The following is a 15,662-nucleotide window of genomic DNA, read 5'->3' on the forward strand; positions in this document are numbered from 1 at the left end:
GATTGTAGCGCGTGCGCATTAAATTTTAGCAGACGACAGAGCGTGCAGTCAATAGGAATTCATTCTGTATATAAACAACCTAACGAAATTCATGATTTAACCCTTTGCCGTACAGCGTCTCATACATATATATATATATATGACACCTTTTTTGAATCGGTTATTCAAGATTTATATTCAATTTTTGACAAATCGCTGTCATTTTCTGTTGCACAATTGATGATTTTGCAGAATTAATGTAATTAATGGAAGGATATGGGAACTAAAAAAGTGGAACTCGGTAATCATGGGTTTTCGGGGCTGTGAAAAACGAATCCAAAGTCAGAATTTAAAAATTTCAGATGGCAGATACAATGTGGTGGACTGAAAATATGAAAATCAATCCTATTCGCTTGAAATTTGTTCCTCGGGGGTTTTCGGGGTCGCTGAAAACGAATCCGCCGTCAGAATTGTGAAATTCAAAATCGCGGATCAAATCGTACTTGGTGACTCAAAAAACCTCTGAGTGTGCATTTTCGAGCCATTCCGACCACATTAAAATTCCCCGTCCGGCATATTAGATCCGCCATTTTCAATTTTGACCCCATTTTTAAAATCGGCGATTTCGAGAACCCGTATATATACCCAGTTTCAACGAATTCAACTGCAAGGAAAAACGTTCAAGGGGATAAACACGATTCCTGGAAAAAATCCGACTTCGAATACGGCAGAAAGCAAAACCCAAAAGGCATCCGTAGAGGGAATCGGTCACGCACGATACCCAGGCGGACTTCCAATCACCAAGAGTTTGTTTAAGACCGGCTCATTTTGTGGGGGTAAAAAAAAACACCGCCAGAACTCCCACCGAACGGCCAATAATTAACCGAGAGAGCTATACCATGTTACTAGGTAGTTAAACGCGCTAATTAAATAAAAAGTTGATATTAGTTTTACGTGGTCGGGCTTGTGGATGGCCATCTGCTTGAAAGAGCCGTCAGGCTAAACATTCTGAACAACGCTGATCACTTGATCTAATTCATTGAATCCATAATTGGATTCATCACAGGAACTTGAATTGTACACTTGACAATTACCGCATGCAAGAATTCCTCCAGAATCTCGTGTGAAACACTTCAAACTTCAATGAATATAGAAAGTGAAGCATTATTATTTGGAGCTCGTGAAGGATTATCGAGATCACTAAAAAACTGCTCAATTTCTTCGTCGAGCAATCAGCAAAATGTTGATTATCAAATTAGCAGAGAAAGTTTCCGCTTCTAACAATAATGTTTCGGAAACATGGGAGCATGCCGAACCGGCAGTGAACGGATGTTGTTATCAAGTGATTTATCACTCGATGGAACTTGTTGTCTCGCGAGTTGGGCTCCTCAGAAATCAGAGAAACTTGGATACGAATTTCAGAAGCGAGACTGAGGAATGGGGAGAAATTCTCACCCCGGCTTACAAGCGCAAGTAGGCGAAAGTGTCTCTTCCCAGTTGTACGGAGAACACTCGGCGTGAAACTCATTCCGAAGGAAAACTTCTAACTAAATTATATGCCGAAGAGTCGCACAACAGTCTGGAAAATAATGAATGAATAGTTATCAGGCTGTAATGGCTAGGGACGAAATCTCTACAGTTTTCAAATCGAACTTTGAAGCGCAGGATAGAAAAAAAAAAAAAAAAAAAAAAACGCTGCTGCAAAGACATTCCTCATTAATTTTTAACTGAATTTATGAAGATTGTTCCGTCTCTGCCAAACACTGAATCAGACTCAACTCTATACATTCATCACTTTCTACGCTATTTGAACACTCTCAGTTTCTGTGTAATCTGTTTCTAAAAAAATTTTGCTGTAAAAAATAGTTGAAAATTCTACATGAACAACTATGTTCCCTTTTTTTAAAAGTTTTACTAAAGAAAGTAAAAAAATGTGTTCATTATTTCACTTCGTCATTGATTAAATTATTCGACAATTTTTTTCGCTATTCGATATTAAAGGTCGATATGTTCACTAATAAAACTGTGGAACAATAAAAACGTAGTTTGAAAAGTAGATGTGAAGGTCTTTCCATTTAAATTTTGATTGAAAAAAAAATTTTTCCCTGCATTGATTGACAATAATTTTCTTCAAGCACAAAATTAACTAAAGTCTAATAAAATCAAACGAACGATACCTTTTTCATATTCGGAATACGAGCCAATGATGGAATCGCTTTGAAACTGTGGATAATCGATTTTTAGTTTATATTCACTGGTTTTAAATATTGCCTCGTGATAAAAAAAAGTTCTCACTCAGTCCTTCCATGATAACGCAATATTGTTAGAAAAAATTCGTATAAACGATCACAGAATCGGAAATGTCATTTCATTGCCTTGGAACAGAACTCTAGACTTTTGTGAAATCATTCTTGTGTTCGTCAAGATTTTTGATTCGATTATACATCCTTGATCAATTCTTAAAAATTTCCGTTCTCTATTCGTGTTCGCTCTTCGACATTTGGTGCAAAGAAATTCGATGATAAGATAATTTCTGATCCCAGGGTAAATATTTGTGAATAAAAGTGCTGAAATGAAAAAGGGAAGTGGGATGTTTTTTTATCATAGCCATGACGGACTTCTTCGGAATGAAAAAAAAAAATAAAAATGAAATTGCTGAATAAAGACCTTGCGGGTTGCTCTTAAAATAAAGCAATTACGGATAGGCTTACGCAATAGCTTTTAGCCTAATTACATCGTCAGCAATTGCTGAAGCCGATGGCTAACTCCTTGGAATTCATGCTTCGGTACGGCGAATTTCACCTCAGCAGGAAAACCGAGACGAAGGTATAAAGTACTTTCGTTTCGTTTTCTTTCCAGTTTTTCAGCTTTTCACAGTTCTGCTCCGCACAACGCATCCATGAATCAGCAGGTGCCTGACATATTTATAGGGTTCACCTTTGACCGGGAAACAAGACGAAAAACACGAACAATTCGCAGCTTTGTGCTCAGCTTCCGACGGCCATTTGTTAACTGGCCCCAAGGCTGCGACTAAGGATCTAATTAGTTTTCACAATTGTCGCAGCACGACCAGCAACTTAATTCGCTTTCTGCTGGATTTAATTACTTTGGATTACCCACGCTAATTTGTTCAGACACTGTCCTTCTTCGAGCTGAAATTCCAACGCGTCTTTTAATTAGAATTCAATTCAACCCTGCGCGCAAAAAATGTTCAGCGCCATTGCCTTTCTTCTTTTTATTATTCCTTCTCTTCGACTCTGATGGAATTAACTGTGTAAAGCAGAAAAGGTTCGGATGCAGATTCGTTCGTACACAATGTGGCATGTCTGTAATAATATATAACGTCAATAATCTTATCAACTTTTCACTTTAAAATACTTTTTTTTCCAAAATTTTACATTTCAATCAGGAATTAACAACAAAAATTGATAGTCGAAAATGGAATTTTTTTAATCTCATTTCCAATTGTTCGCTCAATTTTCAAAAGCTTTGCAACACTCTTAGTGAAATCGTTTATTTTCTGCGAAGATAATTATTTTTATATATTTTTACGCTAAATTAAGCATCCAGCTTGAGACACTATTGTTGAAAAATATTTGTTAATCGAGCACGAATGATTCTTCAGGGGGAAAATTTAGCTTGTCAGTAGGCATCGACGTTGGCATTTAATTTGGTTCAATATTGGAAAGACTTACTGACCTATCCGCTTCGTTGTTACACAATTGACGTATTGAAATATTGATTTCAACCGACAGTTAGCGGATCGACCTATTTCCAAACGGACCGCGTTGCTTTGCACGCGATCTGAAATATTTATCATTCGTTACCCCATTATTTGATGCCGGTTCGAATGTTTTGTTTTACCGAATACTTTCTCTCTGGTGGTTGGAACAAAACTTATACATGTAATGTAACATTGTCGGTACTTTCATACTCACTGTATAATTTTCGAAACGAAATTCGTAGGCCACAAGATAAAAAAATGCTACTGATAGTTATCAAGACAATATCATACCACGTTATTCTACTTAGGTCACATCACTTGGCCAAAATAAGAATCTAGTATACAAATTTCAGATATACTATTCTTTTTTTACCGGTCAAAACAACGACGACTTAACCCATTCACTTTGTTTCCACACTATGGTATACAATCTGGATTTTCTTTTTTTACGATTTGCTCGAGATATAATGCATATTAAACAATTGTCAAGTATATGAGATAAGCGTAAAATTTTCTGACAAATAGATTGATGGTATTTATTTTGTAGAATTATTCTCATATTTCGAGATAATCACAAATTTTTAAGAAAAAAAGCAATTTCTAAAACATGTCCACATTTCAAAATAGTCCAAAAAGTGTTTCTTTGCTCAAATAAAGACATTTTGAGTCAATACTTTCATTTTTAAGTGAACGGGTTGATTTGAATCAAACATCATGTATCGATCGCGATCTCGACGAAATAAAAATCGCAAAATATGTCGCATCCGAGGGGGTTCTCCTGGAGCGGTTTTTCAATGATTTTCGAAAGTGCAGTTTGCTCAGAACAATGTCAATCACAGATATCGAATGGTACTTAGGGATACGTGAGAAATTTTATAATTGGCCGAGAAATCAAAATAGCAACGTGTTAGAAATGGTGGTGCTGAGGCAAAATCAGATACCTTGGACAAAATCGGAAACCCAAAAAATTAATGATTTAGGAAAGGAGCAGTATAAAAAAATTAAATTCCTGAGATAAAATGGGGTACCTGCAGTATTAAAAAATTTAGCAATTGGAGGAAGGAGAAAAATAGTAAATCAGATGCCTCCCGAAAAATGAAACGCGGAGGGCGATTGAAATTTTAAATGTAAAATAGACAAAAATTTTCGACGCTTATTATTTTTTTTCGTATACTAAAATTGACTGAAAGAATCAACTTGATGATTGAGAACAATGTTTATACATCCGACGTAACATGGAAACAAACAAACACATTGAATCTCAAAACTCTCTTATACTTCACAAAATCAAATTCAAAAAATCATAAAGTTTTTATATTCATAGGGGATTTTTTTTTTTCATAAAACGACCATATTTTTGGGGCGCAACCGGAAAAAATCCAAAATCACCAAAATAATGGACACCCTAATACGTACACACTAGGATGGTCCTTATTCCGGATGTTGACAAATTTTTCAGGACTGATCCCCAAATCGTCTCCAAATAATTAAAAAACAATACCCCAATTTTGCTTATATTTTCATCACAATGAGCTGCCTGTGACAAAATAAGGCAGCTGGGGCGAAATGGGATATCTGTAAAGTGAAGTTTTTCGAGCGCTGCAGAAGAGCAAAATGGGATACCTGGGTAAAAAAGCCACTCCAACAATACCTAATTTCGAACAATGGATGATAATTATTAATTTTCAGTAAGAGAAAACAATGCAAATGAAAGAAACATGGTTTTTTACTCAGCATCATGATTTACCCAGGTCCACGTTATTTTTTCAAATTTATCTAAGAAAAATTAATTAATATTTTTTCACTTTGTTTATTATGCGTGTTAATATAAGTCTTGAAGTATGAGAAGAAATTTTTTTTTCATTATTTTCAAACAAAATGGCGGTGGAGTGGCTGATGAAAGGAAATTCCTTTTTTGTGAATAACCTCCATGGACGACCACCTGTAGATCGCAATTTTTAATCTAGTACAAAAGACGTAAAATTTTTTAAAATAAGATGCCAAAATCTAGTGAAGTAGATAGGATTGTTCCCAAATAAAAAATTTTACAAAAATCCCGTCAATTTGAGGGAGCTGTTTTTTTTGGGGCAAATCAGCCACAAATCTGTTGCCTTCTTGTTGCAGTCTAACCTGAACGTAGACGCGGTGTTTCAACACAGCGGACGCGTTCATAGTCACGACTCATCACGTCAGATGGCGCTAGTTACCACGATTCAGCTCAGAAAACTATTAGGAAATAGGTATTTTCGTACCTAGGGCGTAAAGTAGCACGCCCGTGGTGCGAAAAATATTTTTCGTCCTACGTAGGCGTAAACAGGATTTACCGGTTCGCTTACCGGGCTCAATATCCCGCTTTACGCCTACTATGACGACAATACCATTTCCTAACAGTTGTGTGATGTTTCCTAAAACCTTTGAACTGTGGGAAATCGGGTACTTTGCGCGTCCGCCACAGTGCACAATGTCCAACTTTCCGTGCAGGTGTTACAAAAATATACTTTTTGAACAACGTCAAAAATTTTCCCTCACATACACACTTTTGAGCACCATTTTTAAATAATCAAGCAAGCATTTAAACCAAGCTCTCAAATTACCTGTAAATCGGCATCGTGATTTCACTCGAAAAATCGACTTTTCGGACCATGTAAAAAATTTTTCGTACCGCATACAAACTTTTGGGCATAATTTTTAAATAATTAAGGAAGCATTTAGCCAATAAGAAAAGATTGTTAAATAAATTACAAGGCCGCATTACCCCTTAATAAGTTGTACAATACAACTATTACATATCCATTGTGTCGGAAATCGGGTCTTGATTTTCAGCGAGCCTCCCCCAATGTTCCCGGGGGGCAGTCACGTCTTGCGCGGGATTCAATTTGCACCGCCCTCGTCCTTTCCCATCCCTTCTTCCCTCTCCTTGGCTTTCCTGCTCCCCCTCATCCATGCCTCTGGACCGACTAACAGGCGTTCTGCGTACGCACGGTCAAATTTGAGTGACGTTTGAGACGTTTTGCCGACGCGGTTAAGTTCGAAGCTGTCTGCACGAGCCGACGAGCGGACGATTAAGCAGACGCCTGAGTCAGCCGTTTTTGACGGATGCAGGGCCGAGTCCTGAGAGCCAAAACTTTCGAAGATCTCATCACTTTTATTGTCGAGAAAAAAAAGTTCACTTCTTTTGCTTTGAAAACTCGTCCGATTTCTACCGTCAGCTCTTCATGCTTACTGCGTTTGATTGGTAATTGAATCTGTCCCATGACAGGAAAATTTCACCAGAGACAGATTTTCTGTAACGATGAAATGTTGCCCAAAAAATCATAATCAGTTTGACTACTCAATCACATTCTCTTTCTGTTTTAGTGAGAAGCTCGGTATAACGTACCTCACTTCAATGCATCATATTTTTTGCATCAAAGTAATCGTACTATTATTCAAAAGATTAGACTAACAATCCGATTTTGGCCATCGACACTTCGAATTTTTTTATTCAAAAAATGTTGTAAAGAACATTAAAAACTTTGAGCACTTGCTGAAAATGGCACAACTGATGGTTGAGAAGTAATAAATTTCTCTTGCATTCACTCTTCGGTCAAAAAGATTTAACTATAAAATATTTATCACTTAAAATTCTCACAAGGGAAGCATAATTAGGTTTTCATTCTCTAAAAAATGAATGACTACAAGTCAGTGCTTAAGATTATGAGCTTTTGATTCTAATGATATGTAAAAAAAAAAAAAAAAAAAATGAAAACCTCCACATTCTCAAAATATCATTTCTTTCTTTTAAATCAGTTTCTGTTGGTTTTTTTCCCCACGCGAAATTGGCTCCAATGCGAATCCAATGTTACGAATTTTTTGTTGATACAACTTTTCAATTTTGAAGTAGCCGCTGAAAAATCTAGAAAAACTCTTTAAAAAATCAGGAAAGGTGTACTCACGTATGATGAAAAAAAAAATCAAATATAAAAACATCGATAGTGTTGAAATCTGGAGGGTGGTCGAGCTGAGCTGAATCCCCTATAATATTTTTCACATAAATGATGGACTCTTTCATCGAAATTCAACTCAATAAACTTGAGATTCACATTTCAATCCCTGATTTGACTTTCTTTTTTTTCTTTTATTACTTCACGAGCACGTGACGTGCGAAAAATGTATTCGCAATTGGTACTCCAGCTCGATGCCTCGGGCGACGAGTTATGAGAATGGAAAATTAAGAATGGCAATTAGCAGTCGTCAGCAAGCAGACGGGGCACGATGCGAGCGTACATGAATGCCCCCAGGGAACGTCGCTTGTCAGAGTATTAAAATAAAACGTCTCCACCCTGCATAGCGCCTGTCATGATCGGATGAAAATTCATCGCCCCACATCTCGCTTTCAACTTCACTGTTACTAAAAAATTGTCCATGATTATTAACCGCGGATTTTCTTCGCATGCAATCAATTTACATTTCCTTTCGATATTGCCGAGTCTTTTGAAAAAAAAAATTGCTTTGATTTCACTACTGAATTTCATATAATTCTTTGACATTCCGAACTTCGTTGACTGTGAAAATTCTATTTGTTGGGAAAAGCTTGTTTTCAATTTCTCGTGAAAAAAGATGATCCGATCATTTATCATAAAGATGTAACGCAAAGTAAATGTTGGTGAAATATCGAAATCTGACAGTTTTCGATCCGCCTAATGTTACTGCAAACGAAAAGACCTCGCAGAATATGTTTCCAGACACATGATGAATGTTTCAAATCAGTCGAAACTCACCCTGCGCACATTTTCTTAAGGGAAAATATGACACGCGGTTTGAGAAAAAAAATTTCTTGAACGTCCAACATCACTCTATTTATATTATCCGTCAAAATTTCAGGCGTAATTTATGCCTCGCGTTTGCCTTTATTTGTATGCCAAAAATTGATCAATCCGATTCAATTGCGTAAAAGTTGTACAAAATAGTCTTGGATTGAGAGAAACAAAAATGATCAAAGTACAGTGATCCAGTTTCAAAAACGTAAAATGGAACACTTTTAGATAAGTTTTGCTACCGCTGGTTCAAAACCAAAGTTGAGAAAAAAGTGATTCGAAAACGGTGGAAAAAAGAAGGTAAAAATATTAATTAACAAATTCTGTAATAAACGGCTACGAGTAGATAACAAAGGTTCGTATATCAAACTTGCGACTCGTAAGTTACATGATTCAACTGTTAGAACGGTAAAGAAAGAAACGGGGTAAGGAGTGGATTCGAGAATAAGTAAGGGCCGGAGAATTTACCCCGCCATCAAAAACTCCTAAGCTGGAAAAGTTTAAATTAATTTAATTCACTGTCGGCTGTCCGTAAGTGTCTAAAAGTGTCAAAACGTTAGAGGGTTGCGTGCGTGCCTGCCTAACTTTCCAACAACGGGTTAGAAACGGGCATAAGTACAGCGCTGCCACTCAGAGGCCGAAAAAGCAGAACAAGTAGCAAGGCCCAAGAGAGAGAGAGAGAGAGAGAGCGAGAGAAAAGAGCCGTGCCGAAGTGAGAAAGATTATTCGCAGTGCGAAAGCCCAAGTTTATTACCACTTGCCACTCAAATTAGTTGCCATGACGTACAAAGCCGCCAAGCCTAATCCGAAAGAAGCATACCTATCGCTGCTGTGTAATTTATTATTTTTCAATCTCAAAACGCATCATCGAGATCATTTCTTTCAATGAATTTCAAGAACAAGAATTTATCGTGGACCTTAATTCTGTTTGAAGTAAATTGGTTGATCTACACCTCATTTAATAAACTTCACATGGTAAATGTAGTGTAGTTCGTATTATTTTACCTTGAAATTATAATACACGAACATCAAAAAATATTTGTGATGTCAATGAGTTTCATGGACAAAAATTACTAATCATGGGTTCTGATTCCGTTCCGAGTAACTGTAGTTGATTACATGCACAGATAACGTGAATTCCACGGTATTACTTGTAACGAGGAAGAAGATGAGAATTCGGGAATCGACTCAGTATCTAATATTATCTTCTTAATTCTTCACCAGATTCGTGAAACTGGGTATGACTATCGGTATTTTTTTGTTGAATTTCGTTGACGATAAGCATTCAACGTGCACTTTGATTCTCTGTTATCAGGTAACCTAACTTGATTGTGTAAACACGATGTAGCGACGGCCGCCATTTTGCCTTAAACGAAGAATAAGAAGAATAGAAAATGGACATTCACAGCAATCCATGACTAGACTCCATATTTAAATATCTTCTTCACCTTTTACCAAAATCATAGAATTAGGTATATCCACGACTGTTTTAGCCTACTAACAGTGAGTGTTTCCATTACTGGTCAGATTCGTGAGGATGAAAAGTGTTTTCAAATAGGGTTAGGCAAGCTGTTACTGCGCATCGCGTGTCTGAATTACACCCGCATGTTTTAATTGGCAGTAAACAGACGTGGCTCTAGCACACATACCGAGCATTGTTTGGTGTTTGGGGTTAATAGTTTCGTCCGGAAGTCTGCGGTCTGCTTTTCGGATCGAGTGACTAACCGGAGGCGTGAAATTGGCTATGTGAGATTTCGGGACCAGCTTCTAAACTGCCTCTATGCACGCGAGTCAGTTTTCTAACTTGACGCGTGGCTCTTACTTGGGTTTCGAACCAGTCATACATCTAAAAATTATTAAACCATGTCTAAAGGCCAATAAGTCAAAAAAATCGTGTATTTTCTATTACACACTTTCAATATTTTACATAATATCTCGGTGCTCTCTTACAGAGCAGTTTCAATTAAAGTCACATTCACTCGCATCAAACCGTTAGAAAAGTTTCTGAAGCAACACCAGAAAACGGAACCAGATATTTTTGATCCATGGCCAGTTTCAGCGATCGCAATACTAATCAAATTCTGCCATGTGGATGCAGCATAATTACGGAAGATCAAGACTTTGTAACGTGCCGCTGCGCTTGTCCTACGCGGAAGTTGAGGATCGCACAGGCGTGCTATCGGGCCCCGAAATAAAAATAAAGCAAACAGAAGCAAGATTCAGAATCAATGTTGGGTGTCAGGCACTAAGTGCCAACGAGACGAAAACCCGGCGCAAACAAAATGTCAATGAATGAAACAAAATTTAATCAAAAAAATTAACCTAACCAAACGATACGCTCAGCCGGTAAACGGGAACATGAGGCGGCAGGGGGGATGAGAAAAAAACCAGATAGTTAGTGGGTAAAACAGAAATTCGTACGGGACGGATAAGGCAGACTTTGACTATACCACCTTGTACAAGCCAAAATTGTGGCAATACCGTAAACGTCGGTATTACAGAACACGACGTACCGCATTGTTCACGGCGCAGAAGGTCGCGGGAGGAGTGGGGAGAGACAAAGAAAATACGATATAAGAATAATACAAGAAAATGTACAATAACAATTACAGACCGACACATGATAGAACAAAAATAATATGAATAAATATGAATAATTATTGCGGTACCATGTAAATAAAAAATCTAAACAATTGCATTGGCGGCATTTAAAGAAATATTCGTCTGGTAGGTTGGAATCGCTACTTCGTAGATCTGCCGCTAGTCTTCGCCAGGGATTTCAAAATCCATACTAACTGACCCAATTCTATTGGGACTCGAGGGAATTCGTTGTCCCTCATCATCTGGTCGTAATAGTCACATCTATACATTAAGCCATACATTAAGCCACCCCGATTGGATTGATTCTATCTTCAATCGATTTTCGGTGGTGTGTTAATTGATTAACCTACCCGAACGTTTGTCGGTAATTAATTTATTTATAAATTGATTGATAAAACTGCTTAGGGTATTTTTTTCGTCAGGTCCTTAATGAAAATGCATTTCAACCATTTCAATCCAAATCAATGTGAAATCGTTTGTCGGTGAATGATGCTTCTTAAATTGATGTAGCTTGACCAAGATCAGACTGGCTATAATGCGAGTGGTTTTAAAATATTTTTCTGCAAACGTTGTACATGAAAACCTAGGAAATATAGATATAATGACTACACGGAGAGACTTTTGCTATCAATTTTCGATTTATTGCATATCCATTATCATCATAAAGTGTTCGTATTTAGGGATAAACTATTGCTTAATTAAGTCACTTGTAATTTCAACAAAGCGTACAAGTGTAAAGTTTCTTAAAATCTTGTTATTGGTTAATATGACAGAACATTCGAGAGAAGATTAGCTTTTCTCTCATCCTCAAATCTCCTAAAATATTATCCCCCAGATTGGCTTAGTTATGTTGAAGCGATACAATTTATTCATGTAAAATAAATAGTTCTTCGAAATTTATTATCCTTTGTTCAATTCATAACAAAAAACTGACACATTTCAGATATCACTATTTTCAATGTCTTAAAATTTGATAAATCTCTTTTCAACACTGTAGGCATACTGTGCAGAAACTTTACTGACTCTTCTACAACATTAAGGGAGAACTTCATTGCAATTAAGTGAAAAAATTAATTTAAAAAATGACGATTTAAACAGTAATAGAGATGATGAATCGGTAATTTCATATATTCATCACTTCTCACTGACAAATCTGATTTACCTAACTCATTATCCTACTCAATTTTACTAGTTTCTGACTATAAGAGAGAATCCCTGAACATTAATTTTTATTACAGAAGTTTTTTTAAATCCGTATACACCTTGCAGATTGCAAAATTGTGTTCGATGGAAATAATCGATGGATTTACTGCCAAGATTAAACAATTTGAAAAATCAGTCGGAGAAAAGCAATTTAATTTTTCATGAATTGTCGATTGACCAAAAACTATTTCAACAGATGCACGTAGTGTAAATTCTTAATATTATTATACGTTCTTGCATACTCCCGACATTATAAATAATCCAAATACAAAACAAAAACTTTTTTGTTGACAACTTATGCGCGTGTATGAATTAATTACTTACCCGCCAAGCACGAACGACTCAACATTTCGTGTTTTATTTCTCGATGTTTTTTACTACTTTAATATTGAAACCCTTCATTTTTCGGCCAAGCAAATGTTGAAATAGACTTAGCAATACTTTAACAAACGAATTATTAATTTTTTTTACCAGAATGGGTTTGCAACTTAGGTGGTTTCAGGGGATTTTATTATCCTGAAAATTATGAAGGTCAGGTTTTGACCGGATTCCCACATTTTTACTGCATGCGATCGTTCCCGATCCAGAACAAATAATCAAGTTCAAGTGAAATTGTTAATGCCATTCCTAAGTCATTTTCCAAAAATGAATACTTTTCAATCCAGCAGAATCGCAAAAACCCATTGTCCAAATATTAATTCAATTTAAAATCGATTAATTTTGAGCAAAACCGGCCCAGCGATTTTCTGAATTATTACAGTGCAAACAGAAATTTCTTCGTCCGATGCTGACTCAAAAGTAGATAGTCGAATTCAAATGAAATTCAGTCTCTATTGACAATGAGTTATCCAATAAAATGAACATCTATTTCCCCAATATTATTCATTACTTCCTTAAGTGTTACTCTCGTAAACTTGACTCATTTTGATTTTGATTTGAGTTCTGAATAGGGCATTTTTTCTAGCCAAAACATTTAATTCAAGTTCCTTGTTCGTACAGTAACTTAAACACAGTTGCAAAGTTACTCAGCAGTATTCAATGCACCAAGAAAAAAATTGACAGAAGGAAAAAGTATTAAAGCACTGACGGAGGCAAGCTAAAAAACTAGATGTGATCCTACTTCTGAAGTATCAGCATGCACAAGTCGATTTATTTAACGATACTAAATGCGATTGGTCGCTGGGTTTATCAGCTAATACGAGATTTGCATTAGCTCGAGGTTACGAAGGCGATTCGACTGATAAACGAAACAGTGGTGACTGGACTTTGCAGTTGCGTAGGAAAGGCGTAAAGATATAAATGAAATTACAGAGTCAGCGCGTATATTGGAACAGGTATTAATTTTAGCATCGTGACAGTGAAGCTGGTTCGCGCCTCTTTGAAGTATCCAAAACCGTCCGAGAGCCAACAGCCATTGAGAATTCGAAAAACACGAAACGAGGCGATGAATCAACGACAGTCTATGCGAAAAAAATAAATAAAATAAGATCTAAGACGGACTGAGATTCAGGCGTTGATAAATAACCTATTTTGACGCAATGATCCATCGAAAAAATTTACCGCCGTTATACAGGCTGATTTATATTCCAAACTGAAAACTTCGTCAGGCTGCGTTTTAAGCGTGCAGTAAAGTCCCAAATTACGACACGCAGCGTTTAAGGACAGAAGTTTCCTTGTTGAAAAACATTCGTTAATCCGAACACGGTTTCTCAAATTTCGAGAATCTGAATCAAACATGTCAAACGGTACCGTAAATCCTCTTTGCCTTTCTGTTTCAACTGCACCGCGTGTTTAATCAATCAGTTCCTTTTGGACTAGACCCAAATTCTCAAATTTCGGAGACCAAAGCGACGATTCACTTATACTAAAATCAAGCTGATTGCGTCTTGAGTTAGAAATTTGTATCTGTTATTAGCCGAATGATGAATACGAAAGGGATCCAATTTCATTCGCGAAAGTTTTTGCGATACGCTTGATTATAGATTATGAGTGTATTATATCTTCATTCGGAATCAAATTTTGTATTTAAATAGACGAACTTTTGAATTCCAGAAACTTCTGAAGTTTCGAAACATCGGTTATATATTTCATGGAAATTTTTTGTGTACATGTAAAACAGAGAAGCGAAAATTAATTGAATTACGTACACAGCATATGTGAAACTCACAAAAGATTAATTCACTTATGCCATTGCATACGTAAATAAAAGAAGTCAAACCAAATTGCTTGCAATAACCTCAGTTATCTTTTATGGGTGTAAGATGAAAAATTTGGTACAAAATTATCTTATGTTTCGAAGCAAAACTCGGATTTTTCTGTCTTTCCTCACGAAAAGATCTAACTTTACCTAAAAACGGATCATAGCAATACAACCTTAATAACGTCAACCTCGTCAAACCGAGATTAGAGCTTGTCTCTTGTCCCTTATTGTTCTTCTTTCACGTATATTCTTCTCCAGCTCGTTTCACGAGCGAAAATGTCCTCACCTTTCTTATCGAAGCTCGGATGCCCTCAAATATAACAAGATTGGAGCGGCCAATGATTCATGACAGAGACAGTAAAACGGGAAAAGTGGGGACCTGGATACAATGCTCGACTATTCATCCCTTCGGCTTCGAGAATTTCCACCAAAACAATTTCCGAGAAGACTCCCAACGTTTGTTGTATTCACGTGATTCCTTCATTGCGCAAATTTCGCACCAGTGAAGGGATGATTGATTAATTGGCTAAAAAAAAAAAACTGAATGAAATTCCACATCTGTTTCAAATCAGGATACTTTTCGACTCTTGTTATTCATGCTTTCTCCTTCGCAACCAACAAACTTGGGTTCGACTATTCAAGACTTTTCTTTTGGTTTGTAACTCTCTATTAACAACTACTAAAAAATTAGTCTTTGCTCTTTCACACTTGGGAAATAATAAGCGTTTGGTAATTTCCGGCTCAATTTCTTGCTGTATTTTGGAATTAGTTGATTATCCGTTACACATAAACAGTTAATTACTCACCAACTTCAGATGGTTTCATTTCGCTGAATATTTTCACTGTCTTATTTATAAATGCCTGGAGCATGAAAATTTGTAATTCATTGTCAGGTAACTTTTTAAAACGTTCGGAAAAGTGATACTATTTGTTGTGTCTTCGTTGTAATTTCTCAGCTAACAAAGTGACTTGTGTGTGGAATCCAATCTCAATAATATAATACATGGCATTGGCTTTTCTCAACGTCAGACATAAAACCGTGCTTCGAGCGTTTTTTTTTTTATCAGCTGAGGCGGTAAAATAGGAAATAGAATTCACAATCAGTTCAAGTGTCAAGTGTCCTAGTTATTATTCCTTGGCACCACTTCTGTGAATATAG

The 15,662-nt window shown here is 36.5% G+C and overlaps 1 protein-coding gene across 1 annotated transcript in view; it reads right to left on the reverse strand.

Annotated features, from left to right (window-relative positions):
• Positions 1 to 15,662, reverse strand: part of LOC124212071 (cytochrome P450 4C1-like) — a 38,410-nt gene that overhangs the window by 21,645 nt on the left and 1,103 nt on the right. The window lies entirely within an intron of this gene.

The sequence above is a fragment of the Neodiprion pinetum genome, chromosome 2, assembly GCF_021155775.2.
Source record: "Neodiprion pinetum isolate iyNeoPine1 chromosome 2, iyNeoPine1.2, whole genome shotgun sequence".
Lineage (NCBI taxonomy): Eukaryota > Metazoa > Arthropoda > Insecta > Hymenoptera > Diprionidae > Neodiprion > Neodiprion pinetum.